Consider the following 23,094-nt stretch of genomic DNA (forward strand, 5'->3'; position numbering starts at 1 on the left):
GAGATCACTGAGGGTGTAATGTGATTGAATTTCCTAGTTCCTAACAAAAGTCTTGCAGTGGCATTCATAGTACTTGTAATGGTTTTAGGAAATATGCAGGAAGACCGAGCAATAAGGAGTTACAGTAGTCTAGGTTTGAGAAAATTAGAGTTTGCAATACAGTTCGGAAGTCTTCAAGAGTAAATAAAGGGTTCAACCAATGTAATATACGCAGCTTGGCCTATCCTGTCTTGATTAATTTATTGATGTGCTTTTTCATAGTAAAGTTCTCATCTAGCTGGATCCCTAGATCCTGTACTTGGTTTGAGGGAGTAATTTGAAAATTACTCAGGTCTAGGATCGATGGTTTAGCTATCAGAGTTTCTACTTAACCCAAATGATTTCAATTTGGGGGGGGGGGTTTAATTTTATTTTAAGATTTGATAGTTCCTGCTGTATTGTTTTCATGTAAGTTGAAAGTGTCGATACTGTGTTTTCAAATGCTTTGGAGCAGTGGTTCTCGATCGGTGTGTCGCCAAGAGCACGCAGGTGTATCGCCACACTTCCCGGTCCCCCGCTGACCCAGCTGCTCCCCCTACCCATGTGAAATAGGTCCACCGCCCGGATTTAAAATGCTAATAGCTTGGGCAGAACGCGGCAGGACAGCTGGAGTCAGCAGCACCAGCATGCTCTCTTCTTCCCGCGCCCCGGAAGAGGAAGTGGTGCATAGTAGGTGCGTGCATGGGAAGAAGAGACCATGCTAGTGCGGGCAGCATCGGCCCGAAGAAAAGAAGAGAGGCGCAGCCTGAAAGATGAGCAGCGCAGCTCAGAGTAAAATGAGGAACAACGTCAACCCTTGCGGCTGATGGGAATTCTTTCTCCGCGAGGGCTGAAAATGAAGGAGGCTGCTGCTGCTGCTAGTTTGAGGGAGGGGGGAGAGTGAGTGGATGAGCAAGCATGTGTGTTTGAGATCCTGTGTGTGTGAGTGAGATAGCATGTATGTGAATGATTGAGAGCCTGTATATGTGAAAGAGAGTAATGTGTATGATTGAGAGCTGGTGTAGGTGAGGGAGCATGTGAGTATGTGATTGAGAGCCTGTGTGTAAATAAGAGAAAGAGAGAGAGCATGTGTGTCTGTGTGTGATTGAGAGCTGTTTTAGGTATGTGAGTATGTGATTGAGAGCCTGTGTGTAAATGAGAGAAAGAGAGAGAGAGCATGTTTGTAAGCATGTGAATGAGAGTCTGTGTGTGAGAGAAAAAGACAGCCTGTATGTGTGTGATTGAAAGCCTGGGTGTGTAAACGTGAAAAGATAGCATGTGTGTAAATGTGTAATTAAAAGCCTATATAAGTGACAGGAAAAGCATGTGAATATGTAGTGATTGAGAGCCAGTGTGAGAGAGAGAGAGGAGAAAGTTACAAGCAAACCATCCCTCCTCCTGCTAATTCAAAACAATCTCAGGGCACCTGGATATCAAACGTTCCCAGTATGCAGAGCAAACATTTTTTTGTATCCTTATTATTTTTCATTACTAGGTCTTTGTGTCTGCTATTTTGAAATATTTTATTGGTATCTAGAAATTTTTGATGAGTTTTTAATTATTGGATATTCCATTCATCAGCTGTTTTGAAATAATCTGTTCTTTTTGTTAGTATGGTTTTTACTGCTATTGATTTTATATTTCTTGATTTGTTTTATAAGGACTGGTGATGTTTCTTTTTTTCCTTTATTACACGACATACAGAGACTCTGGCTTGTTGCGGTTTCCAATTCAGTTTTTTTCTGCATGCTTCTAGTTATGCGTTTTGGTCTCTTTATTCTTTGTTAGGTGAGGGTCAGCACATGTGATTCAGGTGATGTTTTCTGCTGGCGTGTAGTTTCTGTGTAGGGCTCTATAACAGCCTGACTTGGTCCATTTTCCTAATAGGAGATGTATTGGTGTCTTAAGGCCTGATGTAATATTTTCAGTGTTGCCTTTTTTTAGGTAAGGTAGTTACTGTTTAAGTGCTGGAAATTGGTGCTGTTTTGGTGTGGGATGTTTAGTATTTATGCAATTTCTGTTCAGACAGAATGCAAATCTTTTCCTTGTGTTATTCTTAACAATAAAAATAATACTGGACCTGTATTTTTTATTTCCGCCGTGAATTGTAATGAGCAGTGTGTCACACATGTGAGCGTGGTTTGTTAGGTGTGTCACGATGGGAAAAAGGTTGAGAGCCACTGCTTTGGAGAATGGAATGTAAAGTGTAGATTGTCAGCATATAGGAAGGATGTAATTCCTAAATCCACCAGTAGTTTGAACAGTGGGAGCATTTAGATATTGAATAGAGTTGCTGAGAGTGCACAGCCTTGAGGGACTCCTGTATCAGTCTGGTAAGTATCAGATATGTGATTGCCCATTTTGACCTAGAATGTTCATTTAAATAGGAAGGAAGAGAACTATTTGTGAACACTACCTTCAATCCCAATGTTGCACAGTTGATGGCACAGTAGGGTATGTTCCACAGTGTCAAAGGTGGCTGTTAAGTCAGTTAGCATGAGAAAATAAGATTCATCCGCATCAAATCCTTATAAAACTAAATCTGTTAAAGAGAGCAATAGTGGCTCAGTTAAACATTTCCTAAATCCGAATTGATTTGGGAAGAGAATATCTTGGTCTTCCAAGTGATTTACCAGTTGGGTTAATACTGCTTTTTCAAGTGCTTTTAATAGAAAAGGCAGATTGAGACTACCGTCATCCAATATCCAATCATCAATTCTGCCATTTTTATTTTTGAGAATTGGCTTTATCACAGCTTGCTTTAATCCATGTGATACAATTCCTTCTGATAGAGAATGATTAATTAAGGTTGTTATTGTCAGGGTGATAACATGATGTACTTGTTTCAAGGAACTTGCTGGAATTGGGTCATGTTGGTAAGTAGCAGGCTTAATTTTAGCAATGATTTGATGGATTTCAGTATTCGTTACTCTGTCAAATGTGGACCACTTAACCAAGTCATGTGAATCTTTAGGTGCTCTTGTTAGAGAACAGATAGCAAATTGAGTTTTTAACCTATTGATTTTTATCTATAAAAGGATGAGGCTTATTCATTGCAAGCAGCCTTTGAGAAGTTATAGTTTCTCAAGATGAAAGATGACGGGTCTTTAATTAGATGTTTAACAACATCAAAGAGCAATTTAGAATTAAAAATTACCTCGTGAATCTATTTAGCCTAGTAATCTTTTTTTGCTGTATCGGTTAGTGTGCAATATTTTGTTAGGAGTGATTTATATTTTCCTAGCAACTCAGAAAATGGGCATTTCTACCATTGTTTCTCTAATTTTCTTAGATTCTGTTTAGGGTGTCTTAAATCATTATTGTACCAGGACTTCATTTGGTTTAGAAGTGTTTCTTTGTTTGTTAATGGTTTTTGTCTGGACCAGACTGAGGTTTTCAGCTCTGTCATTGATTATCTGATCAACAAAGAAGCAGAACACCTCTCTAATACAGTCAGAAACCAAACAAAGAGAGGGAAAAGGATCAACAGTCCAATCCACAAAACTTCAACTAATTAATGGCAAATGACAATATCATAAAGATCTTTGCTTTGGAATTTCAATCTGCAGCCTCTCGCCTCGCAATGGGCCTCAAGCCTTAATCAGCTTACAAAGCAGGATATAATATTTAATCATTTATTGTCATTTTGCTCATATCAGTACTAAACTTTATTCTAATCTCTTAATATTTTTTGCCACAATTTTATTTCCAAACTCCCCTAAAAAAGGTATAAATGTGAAACAAAAGCTATACTTCTCACCAAAATTAAAAACTTTTTTAGACTCCAAAATTTAGAGAGAGGAATACTTAGCCCATGCTTTGTGAAATATCAATTGAATCATTCCCGACATGAATCATGTTTCGATTGTAGAAAACAATCTTCTTCAGGGGATATTTCTCAACAATTTTTTGCAAAAAGCGGCCAACATTCTTCAATCCCTTCTAAAAACAAACACAACATGTTAAAAAGTGCACATATCTTAAGTTATACAAAACCCACAATCGTCTAACATTTTATCCAATCAAAGAGTGATTCACACTGACCTGTGTCGCTAAAGAAAGCTTACCCGGACAAACACTGTCTCAGCCGATAATTTCAAAAATGGCGCCAAAGCGTCTCTAACTAACTCTTAGTATCCCAGCCATTTAAATCTTACTTCCGTTGTTCACGTCACCGGAAGCCTTGTCGACGAGACACTAAAAGACTACAAATCCCACATTGCACAAATCAAAAAAGATCATTACTTCCTAGAAACCTTTCTTCCATTGTTTTATCAACCAATCAGATCATATTCACACCAAAGTTTGTATTAAATTCAATCAAATTAAAACACAAACCAATCAATTTCTCTATTTAATCCCTTAGGAACCACGGTATCAAAGTAATATATCCATTTCTGTTCCCTGCGTAAAAGATAGTTGTCAAAATCACCCCCTCTATTGCTAGGTGCCAGCTGTTCAATAACTGCAAATCGTAGTGTATCAAAAGAATGACAATACTGCAAACAATGTTGCACTACGGGCGCTTCCAGACATTGTCTCGCAATGGCACTTTTGTGTTCAATCATGCGGGTTTTTAAATTACGATGTAATCCAACATTTATGGGCTCCCAAAAAGAACAAAGATTCTTAACAGTTGATTGAACACAAAAGTGCCATTGCGAGACAACGTCTGGAAGCGCCCGTAGTGCAACATTGTTTGCAGTATTGTCATTCTTTTGATACACTACGATTTGCGGTTATTGAACAGCTGGCACCTAGAAATATAGGGGGTGATTTTGACAACTATCTTTTACGCAGGGAACAGAAATGGATATATTACTTTGATACCGTGGTTCCTAAGGGATTAAATAGAGAAATTGATTGGTTTGTGTTTTAATTTGATTGAATTTAATACAAACTTTGGTGTGAATATGATCTGATTGGTTGATGAAACAATGGAAGAAAGGTTTCTAGGAAGTAATGATCTTTTTTGATTTGTGCAATGTGGGATTTGTAGTCTTTTAGTGTCTCGTCGACATGGCTTCCGGTGACGTGAACAACGGAAGTAAGATTTAAATGGCTGGGATACTAAGAGTTAGTTAGAGACGCTTTGGCGCCATTTTTGAAATTATCGGCTGAGACAGTGTTTGTCCGGGTAAGCTTTCTTTAGCGACACAGGTCAGTGTGAATCACTCTTTGATTGGATAAAATGTTAGACGATTGTGGGTTTTGTATAACTTAAGATATGTGCACTTTTTAACATGTTGTGTTTGTTTTTAGAAGGGATTGAAGAATGTTGGCCCCTTTATGCAAAAAATTGTTGAGAAATATCCCCTGAAGAAGATTGTTTTCTACAATCGAAACATGATTCATGTCGGGAATGATTCAATTGATATTTCACAAAGCATGGGCTAAGTATTCCTCTCTCTAAATTTTAGAGTCTAAAAAAGTTTTTAATTTTGGTGAGAAGTATAGCTTTTGTTTCACATTTATACCTTTTTTAGGGGAGTTTGGAAATAAAATTGTGGCAAAAAATATTAAGAGATTAGAATAAAGTTTAATACTGATATGAGCAAAATGACAATAAATGATTAAATATTATATCCTACTTTGTAAGCTGATTAAGGCTTGCGGCCCATTGCGAGGCGAGAGGCTGCAGATTGAAATTCCAAAGCAAAGATCTTTATGATATTGTCATTTGCCATTAATTAGTTGAAGTTTTGTGGATTGGACTGTTGATCCTTTTCCCTCTCTTTGATTGATTATCTGATCCCAGGAATCAAATGCTGAGGAGGCATTGGATTGATTTAGTTCAAAAAGCTTATTTTCTAATGATTCTGCAAGTACCTCCGTGTCTATCTTTTTTCCTGAAGGTAAAAGTATGATTATTATCTATACTTTGGTGTGTAGAGTTGCAGAAGGTTATTTCTGCCTTTATTAATTGGTGATCAGACCAGGGCAGTCTGTTGTACAAGGTTTTGATTAGACAGTTACTGGTATTGGCAAATATTAGGTCTGGAGTATGTCCTGCTTTTTGAGTAGCGTTGGAAACAAATCGGGGCCATCCTAATGCTTCCATTGTCTCTAGAAATATTTCACAAGCTGCGGTTCTTGGTGTTTTATCTACATGGAGGTTAAAGTCTCCTACAATTAAGGTGGAATCTGGTGATGGAAACACTTTAGCAAATAGTTCAATCAGTGGTGAGCAGTCTTTTTGAAGTAAACCTGGGGGACAATAGAATTGCCACTTCGTAGGGAGGGTTAATCTCTATTTTGCAAGGTACTAGCTTAAGTTCTTTTTTACAGATTATTAATAAACCACCACCTTTTCATTTGGGTCTAGCAAAATGAAATACCTCATAGTTAGGGTGGGAAATTTGGTTTCAGAGTATATTATGTTTGTCAGTCTGCCAGGTTGCTGAGATGCAAAATATAGTGAAGTGTAAATCCTCTAGCAGGTCATTGATCAAAGGGATTTTTTTTTTTTACAGAGACTGAACATTTAATAGGAGCAGAATAAACATTAAGTAGCAGAAGAGTTAGTACTTATTGTTGGGAAGACCAGGTTTGTGATCCTTCTTTGCTTCTTTCTTGGGATGCTCCTTAGATCTCCAAGTAGACCTCGTCCTAGAATTGTCTCAATGGAGCAAATTTGATCCATTGTTGTAGTCATTACATCCAGGGTGCAATGTTAGGGAGCACTTTGGGTCTGCACAAAGGGGCAAGCTCCATTGTTGTGCTCCTTCATGCGTGCGGCCTGTGGCACAAGCGCTTTTGGTGTCGCCGCCACGCTGTTCAGGTCAGAGTTGGTGGGGGGTCCTATTGATGTGGCGCCGGCAACTCTCTCTCTTCTCCTTCTCCACTGACACTTCTTGTGACCTTGAGCAAGTCACTTTATCTCCCATTGCCTCAGGTATCCACTTAGATTGTAATATCACAGTTTTTCACACCTCTCTGATTCTTCTTCCTGTACACTGCCCAGTTGACTTAGACCCCTCACCCTATCCTATAATACCTAAAACTTGAGATCTACAGACTTGCTCCTCATCAGGAGCAGCAGTAAAGTTATGTGGATATCTTGCGTACACACAGTGCAGTTTTCGGTTTTAAGAAGAAGGAAGAAGGTCTCATGATCGGAGAGCATCAACCTGGTGCAGCAGGAAAGGATCCTGTAGCAAGGACCTGCTCTCCAGGTGGTGCATTATCATTTTGCCTGAGGATGTGCCTCCAAGGCCTACTGTCCAGGAGGGAAGGGTTAGGTCGGCCGTCATAGTTGGTGATTCAGTTATTAGGAACGTAGACAGCCCAGTGGCTGGTGGGCATGAGGATCGCCTGGTAACATGATTACCTGGTGTGAAGGTGGTGGACCTCACGTGTCACCTAGATAGGATTTTAGACAGTGCTGATGAGGAGCCGGCTGTTGTGGTACATGTGGGCACCAACGACATAGGAAAATGTGGAAGGGAGGTTCTAGAAGCCAAATTTAGGCTCTTAAGTAGAAAGCTTAAATCCAGAACCTCCAGGGTAGCATTCTCTGAAATGCTCCCTGTTCCACGCACAGTTCCCCAGAGGCAGGCAGAGCTCCGGAGTCTCAATTTGTGGATGAGACAATGGTGCAAGGAAGAGGGATTCAATTTTGTTAGGAACTGGGGAACCTTTTGGGAAGAGGGAGTCTTTTCCGAAGGGATGGGCTCCGTCTTAACCAGGGTGGAACCAGACTGCTGGCGCTAACCTTTAAAAAGGAGAGAGAGCAGCTTTTAAACTAGAACAAAGGGGAAAGTCCACAGTCACTCAGCAGCGCATAATTCGGTGGGAGGTATCTCCAAAAGATACTAATGATGCATTAGAATTAGGGCATCCCAACAGTGAGGTTCCAATAATAAGAAAAGTAGTCCAAGTGCCTGTAACCAAAAAATCACCTGAGCTAAAAAATTCTAACTTATCCCTATCAATTAGAAAGCAGAATGAAAATACAAACAAAAAACACACTTTGAAATGTTTGTATGCTAATGCCAGAAGTCTAAGAAGTAAAGTGGGAGAATTAGAATGTATAGCAGTGAATGATGACATAGACTTAACTGGCATCTCAGAGACATGGTGGAAGGAGGATAACCCATGGGACAGTGCTTTACTGGGCTACAAATTATATCGCAATGACAGAGAAGAGCATCCGGGAGATGGTGTGGTGCTTTATGTCTGGGATGGCATAGAGTCCAACAGGATAAACATCCTGCATGAGACTAAATGCACAATCAAATCTTTATGGGTAGAAATCCCTTGTGTGTTGTGGAAGAATATAGCGATAGGAGTATACTACCGTCCACTTGGTCAAGATGGTGAGACAGACAGTGAAATGCTAAGAGAAATTAGGGAAACTAACCAAATTGGCAGTGCAGTAATAATGGGAGATTTCAATTACCCCAATATTGACTGGGTAAATGTATCATTGGGACATGCTAGAGAGATAAGGTTCCTGGATGGAATAAATGATAGCTTTATGGAGCAATTGGTTCAGGAACCGATGAGAGAGGGAGCAATTTATTTATTTTTATTTATTTATTTTATTTAAGAGTTTTTCTATACCGTCATTAAGTTATTTACCATCATAATGGTTTACAATAGGGCACCTATATCAAAGAAAAAAGTGGAACATAATTTAAATAGGTGGTGCCATTAATATTCGGTAACAAATAATATTATGAATGATATGGTATATGATAAGGCGTTTACATTTAAAGAAATTCACATGGGGAATTGAGTTTGGTAGCAATTCATCCTGATGGTTGGTTACAGTTAAAAATAGGAAATTAAGCGATGTGTGCTCTATGCCGCTTAGATCTAATTCTCAGTGGAGCATAGGATTTGGTGAGAGAGATAACGGTGGTGGGGCCGTTTGGCAAAAGCAATCATAATATGATCAAATTTGAATTAATGGCTGGAAGGGGGACAATAAACAAATCCACGGCTCTAGTGCTAAACTTTCAAAAGGGAAACTTTGATAAAATGAGAAAAATAGTTAGAAAAAAACTGAAAGGAGCAGCTACAAAGGTAGAAAGTGTGCAAGAAGCGTGGACATTGTTAAAAAATACCAACCTAGAAGCACAGTCCAGATGTATTCCACACATTAAGAAAGGTGGAAGGAAGGCAAAACGATTACTGGCATGGTTAAAAGCTGAGGTGAAAGAGGCTATTTTTGCCAAAAGATCTTCATTCAAAACTGGAAGAAGGATCCAACAGAAGATAATAGGATAAAACTTAAGCGTTGGCAAGTTAAATGTAAGACATTGATAAGACAGGCTAAGAGAGAATTTGAAAAGAAGTTGTCTGTAGAGGCAAAAACACACAGTAAAAGCTTTTTAAAATATATCCAAATCAGCCTGCGAGGGAATCAGTTGGACCGTTAGATGATCGAGGAGTTAAAGGGGCACTTAGAGAAGATAAGGCCATCACGGAAAGATTAAACGATTTCTTTGCTTCGGTGTTTATTAAAGAGGATGTTGGGGAGATACCTGTTCCGGAGAAGGTTTTCATGGTTAATGATCCAGATGGACTGAACCAAATCACGGTGAACCTAGAAGATGTGGTAGGCCCAATTGACAAACTGCAGAGTAGTAAATCACCTGGACCGGATGGTATACACCCCAGGGTTCTGAAGGAACTCAAAAATGAAATTTCAGATCTATTAGTAAAAATTTGTAACCTATCATTAAAATCATTCATTGTACCTGAAAACTGGAGGCAGGGCTGGCGCGTCCATTAGGCGAACTTTGACGGTCGCCTAATGTGTGCCGAGCCGTAGGGGGCGCCGAAGAGCAGCCATGTGGTGCCGTAAGCGGGGTCTATCCCTCTCGCGGCAAAGAGAAATAGAGACTGTGGGCACACAGTCGGTGCCGAAACGGGGGGGCGCAACACTGTGTGCTTCCCAGGACCGTGAGCAGCCCTGAGAAGCACACAGTCTCTAATTCTCTTTGCCTCAAGCGGGATAGGCCTCACTTGCGGCACCACATGGCTGCTCTTCGGTGCCCCCTACGGCTTGGTGCCCTGAGAAGCACACAGTCGGCGCCAAAACAGGTAGGGGGGCGTGACCGGGGAGGGGGCAGTAGCGCTAGGGTCGCCTAGGGTGCCCAATACCCTTGCACCGGCCCTAACAGGAGGATGGCTAATGTAACCCCAATATTTAAAAAGGGCTCTAAGGGCAATCTGGGAAACTACAGACCAGTTAGCCTGACTTCAGTGCCAGGAAAAATGGAAATTGTTCTAAATATAAAAATCATAGAACATATAGAAAGACATGGTTCATTGGAACAAAGTCAGCATGGCTTTACCCAAGGCAAGTCTTGCCTCACAAATCTGCTTCACCTTTTTGAAGGTGAACCAGTAGATGTAGTATATTTGGATTTTCAGAAGGCATTTGACAAAGTCCCTCATGAGAGTCTTCTAGGAAAAGTAAAAAGTCCTAGGATAGGTGGCGATGTCCTTTCATGGATTACAAACTGGTTAAAACACAGGAAACAGAGAGTAGGATTAAATGGACAATTTTCTCAGTGGAGGGGAGTGGGCAGAGGAGTGCCTCAGGGATCTGTACTGGGACCCTTGCTTTTCAATATATTTATAAATGATCTGGAGCAGAATACGACGAGTGAGGTAATCAAATTTGCAGATGATACAAAATTATTCAGAGCAGTTAAATCACAAGTGGATTGTGATAAATTGCAGGAAGACTTTGTGAGACTGGAAAATTGGACATCCAAATGGCAGATGAAATTTAATGTGGATAAGTGCAAGGTGATGCATATAGGGAAAAATAACCCATGCTAGTTACACAATGTTAAGCTCCATATTAGGAGTTACCACCCAAGAAAGAGATCTAAGCGTCATTGTGGATAACACATTCAGTGTGCTGCAGCAGTCAAAAAAGCAAACAGAATGTTGGGAATTATTAGAAAGGGAATGGTGAATAAAATGGAAAATGTCATAATGCTTCTGTATCGCTCCATGGAGAGACTGCACCTTGAATACTGTGTACAATTCTGGTCGCCGCATCTGAAAAAAGATATAGTTGCGATGGAGAAGGAACAGAGAAGGGCGACCAAAATGATAAAGGAAATGGAACAGCCTTCCTATGAGGAAAGACTAAAGAGGTTAGGACTTTTCAGCTTGGAGAAGAGATGACTGAGGGAGGATATGATAGAGGTGTTTAAAATCACGAGAGGTCTAGAACGGGTAGATGTGAATCGGTTATTTACTCTTTTGTATAATAGAAGGACTAGGGGGCACTCCATGAAGTTAGCATGTAGCACTTTTTTTTCTTAACTTTAATATTAACTTGACTTTTAGTTCGTAACTATGTATTTTATTCTTTTAAATGTAAATCGTTGTGATGGCACGTCTGAACGACGAAATAGAAAATTTGATAAATAAATAAAAATAATCGGAGAAAGTTCTTTTTCACTCAACGCACAATTAAACTTTGAATTTTGTTGCCAGGGGATGTGGTTAGTGCAGTTACTATAGCTGTGTTTGAAAAAGGATTGGATAAGTTTTTAGAGGAGAAGTCCATTACCTGCTATTAATTAAGTTGACTTAGAAAATAGCCGCTGCTATTAATTGCATCATTAGCATGGGATATACTTAGCTTTTGGGTACTTGCCAGGTTCTTGTGGCCTGGTTTGGCCTCTGTTGGGCTTGATGGACCCTTGGTCTGACCCAGTATGGCATGTTCTTATGTTTTTAAGTTACGTGTGTACCCATGCCCCGTTCCTTTTCCACCCCCTTATTCCTCGTGTTTGCACAGGTACATGTGCACATAATTTGCGGATGTTTAAAATCCACATTGCTCATGCACAGCCCCTATATGCATGTATATGGGCTGTTTTGCACGAGCAACAGCTCAAGTTAAGAAAGAAGAGTGGCTATTAGCATTAGAATGAAATTTATAAAACAGCTAAATCACTGAAACTTTCAGATGCAAATGTAATAATTTTCATATATACTAAAATTTTTTCTTTTCTGCTGACTAATAGAATTCAGTTTCCTTACAAATACAGCTTCAGCCAGGAGAGTTTCTTTTTTTGTAACCCCCCCCCCCCCCCCCCCCCCATTAGTTTTTGTCTTGTACCTCAGGCTTAACTCTCTTACTAATACTTTCTTTCCTAGTTTCTCTTTATGGCACAGATTATACAACACACATGAACACCAGCAGAAGAATACTGTGGTCTGCAAAACACTTATAGCATCTCAGTTTCCATCAGGCATGTTAGTGTGATTTACTCAAAGCAGTAAAATTCCGATCAGTTGTGAACTCACTTGGATGGGTCCCAGTTGAAGGTGATCGACAGCTGCTGTCGTCCAGTCCCACAGTCAGGTGTAGATGCCATGTAGCCAGTCCTTCAATGCAGGCTTTCTCAGCCGCTCTTGATCCCATTGCTCTGTCTTCCAGATATTAGTTACCTCCCTATACTTTCAAATCACAACAGTTTGTATTGTGCACTGGAGTTTGTCTCACTGACTGAGTACTGAGTGGGAGGAAACAGTCCCAGTGTGACTGATAGTTCCCTTATCTCTGCTTGCAGTCATTCATACAAACAAACATATTGTTTATAGGTCTTCTTCCAGTTACTACTCCATCAAGTTTCACTTTCCCGAATTCTGTCACAGTTCAGCAACTTTCTGAAGTAGGCATACAGTCTCAGCCATAAAGCATTAACCTCACCTCTTCTGGATGCCCCAGAGGCTTGTCTGCTTCAGCAGGAACTCAGGGTGGCCTTCTTAGGTTTTCTCATGCATGTACTCTCGGCATTATCCCAATACTTAACATTATTTCAGAAAAAAAGGATTGTTAATTCTCCTTATTGATTTTCGTTTCTCAGGACCTGTCTCATCATTCCCCAGGGTCTCTGTTACCAGGAAATAAATGTCCATTTTAAGTTGCCTCAAACAATTCAGTCAACAGCCTCTCTGTTCCTCACATTTCTCTTGTAGAACTCTTGCTGTGATTATTTTCTGGGCAACAACTTCTAATCTGTATTAAATCTTCCTCAGTTTTTGTTTTTTTTTTGTCCTCCGGCCTATCTTGTGCTTTCTCTTGCATGACATCCCACAGCCACGGGCCTTTTTTTTTTAGGTCAGCTCCAAGAGACAGTAGCAACTACTCGCACCAATACAGAAACATAAAATAAAGCAGTTTTCCTTTTTATTTTTTTTTTAACATTTCTAGATTTTGATCCCTGATTACATAACTTTACTAAGGACATTGTTCAAACACGAAAAATAGCATTTTCTACAGCCTATCTTAGAATATATGTCCAGGTACTGAAATCTATAAACCTGTGACTCTGTATCTAAGTGAAACTGTGATCCTTTGGTCCATTCCTTAAGGACTCTTCCTTCTCTTTGAACTGAATAATGTAACTCTCTTGGAATAGGAGTGTTTCTTTTCTTTAAGGGCTCTTCTAGAAATGTATGATATATATAGCTCCTCCTGGAATTCTCCACTGTTAACTCTCCTCACTGTAAAATTTGTACTCATTCATATGAAAAATGTTTTTCTTCCCTGGTGACTCACTTTTCAACGATCTGACATCATCCCTTTTAGTGACCAAGCTCCTTTTTTCTTACTCCATAGCTTTATTACTCCTGGGGGAATTCTGTGCAACTTTGCAAAGCAGAATTTGTGCAGAATTTATCCAGCTCTATTCAGAATTGGCCCGTAAGCCAGCAAAAAAACAGGAAGGACAGAGAGGATAGAAAAGGGGGAGGTGTGGCTCTTTATGTCAGAAACAACATCCAAGCATCTGAGCTACAAGGAAGTTGGGGTAAGGAAGAAGCTCTATGGGTCGACCTAAAAAAAGATGACAGAGCGTCCATTTATATTGGAGTGGTTTACAGGCCTCCAAACCAAAAGGAAGAGCTGGACAGAGATCTGGTTGAAGACATCCATAAGATAGGTAAGAAGGGAGAAGTGGTGATTGTGGGTGACTTAAATATGCCAGATGTAGACTGGAAAATCCCATCTGCAGAAACTAAAAATAGTAGAGCGATAGTGGATGCCATGCAAGTATCTATGTTCAAACAAATGGTGTTGGAACCCACGAGAGAAGGAGCTATACTCGACTTAGTGCTCACTAATGCAGATAATGTCTCAGATGTCCAGGTGGGCGCCCACCTCAGCAGCAGTGATCATCAAACGGTATGGTTTAATATCACTAAAAGAATAGGGAAAAGAACCACAAAGACCCGAGTTTTACAGTTCAAAAACACAGACTTTGAGGTAATGGGGAAGTACCTGGAGGAAGAACTTCCTCCAGGTACTTCCCCATATAGAGCAGTTGCCTTGGTGATTGCTCCTTTTAGATTGGTCCCCTGCTGATCCACATCTCTCTCGTTCTCCCATCCTTTAAGAACTTAAAGGATGGGAGAACGAGAGAGATGTGGATCAGCAGGGGACCAATCTAAAAGGAGCAATCACCAAGGCAACTGCTCTATATGTTAGAAATGTAAAGAAAAGCAAAAGAAAATTGAAACCTATCTGGTTCTCAAAGGAGGTGGCTGACAAAATTAAAGCTAAAAGAACAGCATTCAAGAAATATAAAAGATCCCAAAGGGAGGAGCACAAAGAAGAATATTTGTATCAACTGAGGGAGACAAAGAAATTAATCAAGTTGGCAAAAAGTCAAGCAGAAGAGAGGATTGCCAAGGAGATAAAAAATGGTGACAAAACATTTTTCAGATACATCAGCGAAAAGAGAAAGGTCCAAAGTGGTATAGTGAAATTGAAAGGTGGTAATGATCAATGTGTGGAGAGAGACGAAGAAATGGCAGAAATATTAAACGAATCCTTCAGCTCTGTGTTCACTAAAGAAGACCCTGGAGAAGGACCATCTCTACACAACAAGAAACTGGAGGGAAGTGGAATAGATGAAAATCCTTTTACAGTAGAAAATGTGTGGGAACAGCTAAAAAACCTGAAAGTGGACAAAGCCATGGGGCCTGATGGGATTCATCCAAGGATATTGAGGGAGCTCAGAGATGTTCTGGCGGGTCCGCTGTGTGACCTGTTCAATAGATCCCTAGAAACGGGAGTGGTGCCGAGTGATTGGAGAAGAGCGGTGGTGGTCCCGCTTCACGAGAGTGGGAACAGGGAGGAGGCTGGCAACTACAGACCGGTTAGCCTCACTTCGGTGGTGGGAAAAGTAATGGAGTCACTGCTGAAAGAGAGAATAGTGAACTATCTACAGTCCGGAGAATTGATGGACCAGAGGCAACATGGATTCACCAGGGGAAGATCCTGTCAGACAAATCTGATTGACTTTTTTGACTGGGTAACCAAGGAATTGGATCAAGGAAGAGCACTCGATATCATATACTTGGATTTCAGCAAAGCTTTTGATACGGTTCCGCACAGGAGACTGGTGAATAAAACGAGAAGCTTAGGAGTGAGTGCCGAGGTGGTGACCTGGATTGCAAATTGGTTGACGGACAGAAGACAATGTGTGATGGTAAATGGAACCTTCTCTGAAGAGAGAGCGGTTTTAAGTGGTGTACCGCAAGGATCGGTGTTGGGACCGGTCCTGTTCAATATCTTTGTGAGCGACATTGCGGACGGGATAGAAGGTAAGGTTTGTCTTTTTGCGGATGACACTAAGATCTGCAACAGAGTGGACACGCCGGAAGGAGTGGAGAGAATGAGACGGGATCTAAGGAAACTGGAAGAGTGGTCGAAGATATGGCAGCTGAGATTCAATGCCAAGAAGTGCAAAGTCATGCATATGGGGAGTGGAAATCCGAATGAACTGTATTCGATGGGGGGGGAAAGGCTGATGTGCACGGAGCAGGAGAGGGACCTTGGGGTGATAGTGTCTAATGATATGAAGTCCGCGAAACAATGCGACAAGGCGATAGCAAAAGCCAGAAGAATGCTGGGCTGCATAGAGAGAGGAATATCGTGTAAGAAAAGGGAAGTGATTATTCCCTTGTACAGGTCCTTGGTGAGGCCTCACCTGGAGTACTGTGTTCAGTTCTGGAGACCGTATCTACAAAAAGACAAAGACAAGATGGAAGCGGTACAGAGAAGGGCGACCAGGAAGGTGGAGGATCTTCATCGGATGACGTACGAGGAGAGATTGAAGAATCTAAATATGTACACCCTGGAGGAAAGGAGGAGCAGAGGTGATATGATACAGACTTTCAGATACTTGAAAGGTTTTAATGATCTAAAGACAACAACAAACCTTTTCCGTAGGAAAAAAATCAGCAGAACCAGGGGTCACGATTTGAAGCTCCAGGGAGGAAGATTCAGAACCAATGTCAGGAAGTATTTCTTCACGGAGAGGGTGGTGGATGCCTGGAATGCCCTTCCGGAGGAAGTGGTGAAGACCAGAACTGTGAAGGACTTCAAAGGGGCGTGGGATAAACACTGTCGATCCATAAAGTCAAGAGGCCGCCAATGAAGAGTGGGTGACTCACCATAATGATGGCTACTGCCTGGAGACAATACCCTTATTCAATAAACATACACATGCTTACTGTGACTCCAACATCGCTCTAAGCTTCAACAGCAAGAGGAAATGTGGAAAAAAAGGATTTGCACTCACAAAGAGGGGAGTAGCTGGCTTGTTACGGCGGTTACTACCCCAAACCAAATAAGCCTGATACTTCACTTTCAATGCATATACAGCATAGTTCTCTGCTTCAACGGCAGGGGAGAAGAAAAACTGATACTTCACGCATATCCAGCATAGCTTCAACAGCAGGGGAGAAGAAAAAAGGATTCTCACTCACAAAGCGGGGAGTAGCTGGCTTCTTACGGCGGTTACTACCCCAAACCAAATGTGCCTGATAGTTCACTTTCGATGCATATCCAGCATGGCTCTCTGCTTCAACGGCAGGAGAGAAGAAAAACTGATACTTCGCGCATATCCAGCATAGCTCTCTGCTTCAACGGCAGGGGAGAAGAAAAACAACCAATAAGGGCTGTATAACATAGTCTGGGTAAAACAAATAAGCATGGGTGTAGCTTGCTTATTGCGGCACTTACTACCCCTACTACCCCTAACTAATCAAGCTAGATATTACACTTGGATGCAGCTCCATCACTGCTCTCTACATTAATGGTGGGGGTGGAAGGGAAATAGAACCAAGAGCTAAGAGAAACAGATAAGTATGAGAGAAAAAATGTGTGAAGCTTGCTGGGCAGACTGGATGGACCGTTTGGTCTTCTTCTGCCGTCATTTCTATGTTTCTATGTTTCTATGACCAAGGGGGGAGGAGGAACCAGAGCTAGAGCTGGTGCTACAACCATCTTCTTCCTGCACTGCGGGACTCTCAGTGTGAGAAACGCAATGCCCAAAGTCTCATGCTATTCTTGTGAGACTGCGTTCAGGCGCTGTCCTGTACCCTGAGAGCTGCTGGGGTGCAGAAAGACTGCTGTGCTATGGTATCTGGGAGAGGCGGTAAGAAAGACTGGGGGATGAGTTGGGGGAGGATGAGAGCGTGAAAGGAAAAGCAACCTGTTTGGGGTGGGGAGACAAGCTGGTTGAGGGATATGAGATGGGGGAAAGAGTATTGGAGGAGACAACTGGGGAGAGAGAAGAGTTGGGAGGGATGAGCTGGGGGGAGAGAGTGTTGGAGGAGAAGGAGGAGGGGAAAAAGGATGTTGGGAGGGGCAAGCTGGGGGAGAGTGTGTTAGGAGGAGAGGAGACAGCATTGCAAAGGATGAGCTGGGGGAAGAGGGAGAGAGAGTATTGGAAGGGGCAAGCTAAGGAAGGGGGCGGTGATCTCCAGGGCAGAAGCAGGCTGAAGTCTGGAACAGGGCTGGTCAATGTCAGGGTCTTCTGCCTGAATGGCTACCTCCCCTTTGGGTTGATTCTGGTGGCCAGCAGGACTTAGTAGGCAGTGCATAAATACGGGAAATGGGGCACCCATTAAGGCAGCAAGCTGCAGAGAGATAAGAAACAAAAAGGTGCACCACAAAGCTGGACAGGACAAGGGCAGAATAGAACAAACACAGTCAGAACAAAAGGCCACAGTAATAGTGCCACAACAGGCCAGACAACCTAAACAAACAAGATACTAACAAGAACAAACACAGAATAACAAAGGCCAAAAACTAGGGCCAGGAAATCAAGGAAAAACAAGAACAAGAATACCAATAACACAAACAATGGCAGGCCACAACAAGGAGCAGAGATGAGGCAAGGAGCTTACTGGGAGGCTAGCTTATAAGGGAATGGAATTGCTGCATCGTGCTGCAAACATGGCTGCTAATAGGGCCTCAAAGGCATGGATGCTTGGAGGACTTGAGTCAGCATGAACATGACAGGCAGGAGGCATGCATTGCAGCCAAGATCCTCACTGGGAGACAGGGAGAATGTTGGATGGTACAGAGAGGGGGAGAGACAAAGTTGGGGGACAAGCTGGGGAAGAGGTAAGAACATAAGAACATGCCATACTGGGTCAGACCAAGGTTCCATCAAGCCCAGCATCCTGTTTCCAACAGTGGCCAATCCAGGCCATAAGAACCTGGCAAGTACCCAAAAACTAAGTCTATTCTATGTTACCGTTGCTAGTAATAGCAGTGGCTATTTTCTAAGTCAACTTAATTAATAGCTGGTAATGGACTTCTCCTCCAAGAACTTATCCAATGTTTTTTTAAACACAGCTATACTAACTGCACTAACCACATCCTCTGGCATCAAATTCCAGAGTTTGTGCGTTGAGTAAAAAAGAACTTTCTCCGATTAGTTTTAAATGTGCCACATGCTAACTTCATGGAGTGCCCCCTAGTCTTTCTATTATCTGAAAGAGTAAATAACCGATTCACATCTACTCGTTCAAGATCTCTCATGATTTTAAAGACCTCTATCATATCCCCCCTCAGCCGTCTCTTCTCCAAGGTGTAGAGTGTTTAGAAGGCATGACTTCTTCCTCATGGCCAAGGCTTCTGGATTTCAGGGATTTTTATTTGGCCATCAGTGGAGCCCAAGAAGAGGTGCCGGAAACACAACTTCTTTTAATTGTTGACATTTGTAGCTACAACCCCAATGAGGAAAGGCTAAAGAGGTTACGGCTGTTTAGCTTGGAGAGACGGCTGAGGGGGGATATGATAGAGGTCTTTAAAATCACGAGAGGTCTAGAACGGGTAAGTGTGAATCGATTTACTCTTTTGGATAATAGAAGGACTAGGGGGCACTCCATGAAGTTAGCATGTAGCACATTTAAAACTAATTGGAGAAAATTCTTTTTAACTCAGCACACAATTAAGCTCTGGAATTTGTTACCAGAGGATGTGGTTAGTGCATTTAGTGTAGCTGGGTTTAAAAAAGGTTTGGATAAGTTCTTGGAGCAGAAGTCCATTAACTGCTATTAATCAAGTTGACTTAGGGAATAGCCACTGTAGTGCGGTAATAATGGGAGATTTCAATTACCAGCAAAAAATTAGTGGAAACCAAGATAGATATATATTATAGCCTAAAAGGTGTCAGCAAACCTGTCATTGTGACACTTAAAAAAGTGACCAACCGGTCTACACATCACCCACCTTCAAAAATTCTTTTTAATGAAATGTATTTTTTCAAATTTTTAAATTATTATAAAATGTCCTCAAATATGCAATAGTGAAAGACTCTTCGCATTCTATTTCAATAGACCCAACACGGCCCGTGTTTCGCTGTGAAGCTTCTTCAGGGGCATGCAATGATATCAATAATGACGAGTCACATCACTTATATACAGTTTAGAAATGGACGCAGCGTCTCAATGTCTCTTCGCCAAGAATTATTGATATCATTGCATGCCCCTGAAGAAGCTTCACAGCGAAACACGGGCCGTGTTGGGTCTATTGAAATAGAATGCGAAGAGTCTTTCACTATTGCATATTTGAGGACATTTTATAATAATTTAAAAATTTGAAAAAATACATTTCATTAAAAAGAATTTTTGAAGGTGGGTGATGTGTAGACCGGTTGGTCACTTTTTTAAGTGTCACAATTACAGGCTTGCTGACACCTTTTAGGCTATAATATATATCTATCTTGGTTTCCACTAATTTTTTGCTGATTATAGTTGTGTGGTATACCATTGATTCTTTTTTTGACTAAGATTTCAATTACCCCAATATTGACTGGGTAAATGTATCATCGAGACATGCTAGAGAGAATAAGTTCCTGGATAGAATCAATGACAGTTTTATGGAGCAATTGGTTCAGGAACTGACGAGAGAGGGAGCAAGTTTAGATCTCATTCTCAGTGGAACACAGGATTTGGTGAGAGAGGTAATGGTGATAGGGCCACTTGGCAAAAGTGATCATAATATAATCTAATTTGAATTAATGACTGGAAGGGGGGCAGTAAGCAAATCCATGGCTCTCAGGCTAAACTTTCGAAAGGGAAACTTTGATAAAATGAGAAAAATAGTTAGAAAAAATTTGAAAGGAGTGCCTATAAAAGTAAAACATGTGCAAGAGGTGTGGTTATTGTTAAAAAAAAAAAAAAAAAAAAATACCATCCTAGAAGCATAGTCCAGATGTATTCCACACATTAAGAAAGGTGGAAGGAAGGCAAAACGTTACCTGCATGGTTAAAAGGTGAGGTGAAAAAAGCTATTTTAGCCAAAAGATCTTCATTCAAAAATTGGAAGAAGGATCCAACAGAAGAAAATAGAATAATGCATAAGCATTGGCAAGTTAAATGTAAAACATTGATAAGACAGGCTAAGAGAGAATTTGAAAAGAAGTTGGCCGTAGAGGCAAAAACTCACAGTAAAAACTTTTAAAAATATATCCGAAGCAGAAAGCCTGTGAGGGAGTCAGTTGGACCATTAGATGATCAAGGGGTTAAAGGGGCACTTAGAGAAGATAAGGCAGAAAGATTAAACAATTTATTTGCTTCGGTGTTTACTGAAGAGGATGTTGGGGAGATACCCATACTGGAGAAGGTTTTCATGAGTAATGATTCAGGTGGACTGAGCTAAATCACGGTAAACCTAGAAGATGAGGTAGGCCTGACTGACAAACTGAAGAGTAGTAAATCACCTGGACCGGATGGTATGCACCCCAGGGTTCTGAAGGAACTCAAAAATTAAATTTCAGATCTATTAGTAAAAATTTGTAACCTATCATTAAAATAATCCATTGTACCTGAAGACTGGAGGGTGGCCAATGTAACCCCAATATTTAAAAAGGGCTTCAGGGGCAATCGGGAAACCATAGACCAGTGAGCCTGACGTCAGTGCCAGGAAAAATAGTGGAAACTATTCTAAAGATCAAAATCATAGAACATATAGAAAGACATGGTTTAATGGAACACAGTCAACATGGATTTACCCAAGGGAAGTCTTGCCTAAGAAATTTTCTTCATTTTTTGAAGGGGTTAATAAACATGTGGATAAAGGTGAACTGGTAGATGTAGTGTATTTGGTTTTTCAGAAGGCGTTTGACAAAGTCCTTCATGAGAGGCTTCTAAGAAAACTAAAAAGTGATGGGATAGGAGGCGATGTCCTTTCATGGTTTACAAACTGGTTAAAAGACAAGAAACAGAGAGTAGGATTAAATGGTCAATTTTCTCAGTGGAAAAGGGTAAACAGTGGAGTGCCTCAGGTATCTGTACTTGGACCGGTGCTTTTCAATATATTTGTAAATGATCTGGAAAGGAATACGACGAGTGAGGTTAACAAATTTGCGGATGATATAAAATTATTCAGAGTAGTTAAATCACAAGTGGATTGTGATACATTTTAGGAGGACCTTGCAAGACTGGAAAATTGTACATCCAAATGGCAGGTGAAATTTAATGTGGACAAGTGCAAGGTGTTGCTTAGAGGGAAAAATAACCCTTGCTGTAGTTACACAATGTTAGGTTCCATTTTAGGAGCTACCACCCAGGAAAAAGATCTAGGCATCATAGTGGATAATACTTTGAAATCGTTGGCTCAGTGTGCTGCAGCATTCAGAAAAGGAATTATTAGGAAGGGAATGGTTAATAAAACGGAAAATGTCATAATGCCTCTCTATCGCTCCATGGTGAGACAGTACCTTGAATACTGTGTACAATTCTGGTCACCGCATCTCAAAAAAGATATAGTTGTGATGGAGAAGGTAAAGAGAAGGGCAACCAAAATGATAAAGGAGATGGAACAGCTCCCCTATGAGGAAAGGTTGAAGAGGCTAGGGCTGTTCAGCTTGGAGAAGAGACAGCTGAGGGGGGATGTGATAGAGGTCTTTAAAATCATGAGAGATCTTGAACGAGTAGATGTGAATCGGTTATTTACACTTTTGGATAATAGAAGGACTAGGAGGCATTCCATGAAGTTAGCAAGCAGCACATTTAAAACTAATCGGAAAAAATTCTTTTTCACTCACTGCACAATTAAGCTCTGGAATTTGTTGCCAGAGAATGTGGTTTGTGCAGTTAGTGTAGCTGGGTTTAAAAAAGGTTTGGATAAGTTCTTGGAGGAGAAGTGCATTAACTGCTATTTATCAAGTTGACTTAGGTAATAGCCACTGTTATTACTGGTATCAGTAGCATGGGATCTTGTTAGTGTTTGGGTACTTGCCAGGTTCTTGTGGCCTGGATTGGCCACTGTTGGAAACAGGATGCTGGGCTTGATGGACCCTTGGTCTGACCCAGCATGGCAATTTCTTATAATCTTATGTTTTGCCACTCAAATCTTAGCAATACTGGAGAGTATTGACAGACATTTTACTGTGTGTGTTTCACCAGCATTCTCTTGACTATTGTCAGTCTTTGACACTGCAACATTAGGCCACATGCTAAGTCATGAACGGGGTAAAGCTTGCTTCTCCTTCCCTCTTAGTGTTGTCTTATCTCTGGCTGTGCACATTATTTCTTCATTGGTTTGTGTTTCTTAGACATTTCACTGTTATTTTCACTGGTTTAAGTATTGGGTCAGGAGTCCTAGATGCCCTTTCTGTTTCCAGAAATTCTGATTGCCTTTTTCCTAGGACATTGGTGAAGGCTTTACTGATGGAGCCTCAAACTGTGATGTTCATAATTCTGTTAGATGGGCAAAATATCACAATCAGATTAGAAGAGGGAACAAAATGTGATTATCCAAAAATCCCTTGCCAATTATTATTA

The 23,094-nt window shown here is 41.0% G+C and overlaps 1 protein-coding gene across 1 annotated transcript in view; it reads left to right on the plus strand.

The window, feature by feature from the left end:
* The window catches only part of SLC4A8 (solute carrier family 4 member 8), a 408,829-nt gene that overhangs the window by 237,400 nt on the left and 148,335 nt on the right, over positions 1 to 23,094 (plus strand). The window lies entirely within an intron of this gene.

The sequence above is a fragment of the Rhinatrema bivittatum genome, chromosome 3, assembly GCF_901001135.1.
Source record: "Rhinatrema bivittatum chromosome 3, aRhiBiv1.1, whole genome shotgun sequence".
In the NCBI taxonomy this organism is placed as follows: Eukaryota; Metazoa; Chordata; class Amphibia; order Gymnophiona; family Rhinatrematidae; genus Rhinatrema; species Rhinatrema bivittatum.